Below are 1,432 nucleotides of genomic sequence, written 5' to 3'. Positions count from 1 at the left end.
ATTCCGCGCGACTCTCCGACGGCACAAATACCAGCTGACGGGCAAGGCGAATCCCGGCCGGGGAATGTTCAGGAAGCCGCTTCGTCAACTGAACGCATACCAGAGCGCAGTGACGCATAGTCACGTTCCATATATATATATATTCGTGTTTATGTTATATATCATACATTGTTTCTTATGTTTTTTATACTATATCTATTATGGTTCACGCGCAGATACTGATTTATATAGTTCTTTTATTTTGTGAAGTCCCGTTAGGGCAAACTTTGATTATATATTATTTGAGTTTATTTTGTGTTGTGAAAGCGTGATGAACATACTGTTAATATTAACCATAACAATTTTAATAATTTTATATTCTGAAGAAAGCGCCATTATATATGGCATGTCTATTTATGTTATTAAGATTCTCGTCGAATTAGCGAGAAAGAATATTATATTTTTATAAGTATGCATGAGAGAGAGTGAACGAATGAATAAAAAACTGATAAGACATAATCACAGATTGTTAAAACCCAAAACTTTCCTCGTGATCCTCAGAAAAAGATAAATTAAAGTAAAAGAGCCATAAGAAGGCCATAAAAAACGTTAAGATAGATTAAAAAGGCATTTCAGCCATAAGAAACGTAAAGTTTGTTTAATTCAGTGGATTTCTCTTCATTTGAGCCACAAGTTTGAGTTATTTAATTATTATTACAATATCAATCATTAGAGCCATAAGATATTTTATTTTAGCGATAAAAGTCGCATATTTCTTGGTTTCCAATCATTCGAGCCACAAGCTCCGTTAAAATAAATAATTAGTTCATTTCAAGTAAATTCAGCTACGAGCTTCGTGGAAAAATCTCATTGTTAATAATTAATAAAACGGTCAATTTAGCCACAAGGTAGTAAAAGTATCACATTCCATAAGTTTCTCGCATAAGCGATGAAAAATAGCCATGAGATTCGTGTCTGACGTTAAAGATATAATTTTGACGATAATTAGCCACAAAAAGGCATTATTTAGTTTATTCCGTTAATTGCGGTAATCAGAGGGCAAAATTAGCCATAAGAATGTATTATTGCGCAATAGTGCCATAAGAGTCGTTATAAAATGCGTAGTAGTAAGATGACGTCACATCACGCCACAAAGTTCGTTATCAAAGATAGAAAGAGAGGATCCGATCGCGAGGAAGGGAGAGCGAGCTCGTTTGTCTCGCGAACCGAGCCGAGAGTGGGGATACTATACAGTGCCCGCCAAAAGTTCCGGGCCACCTAAATAACTTTTGAATGGTTTGGAATATAGGATTGAAATGTATAGGGATACAATGGGATCACAAAGTCTATTATTTAACCACAAAAACACTCTTCTCCACACCTCCGGGGAGCGGGGGTAGGAGGGGGTCAAAAAATCTTAAATGGAATGTGGGGTCGAGTGAGGGCTCGTTCA

The sequence above is a fragment of the Wasmannia auropunctata genome, unplaced genomic scaffold (genome assembly GCF_000956235.1).
Source record: "Wasmannia auropunctata unplaced genomic scaffold, wasmannia.A_1.0 LD336106.1, whole genome shotgun sequence".
Classification (NCBI taxonomy): domain Eukaryota; kingdom Metazoa; phylum Arthropoda; class Insecta; order Hymenoptera; family Formicidae; genus Wasmannia; species Wasmannia auropunctata.
Note: the sequence above shows the minus strand (reverse complement) of the source record.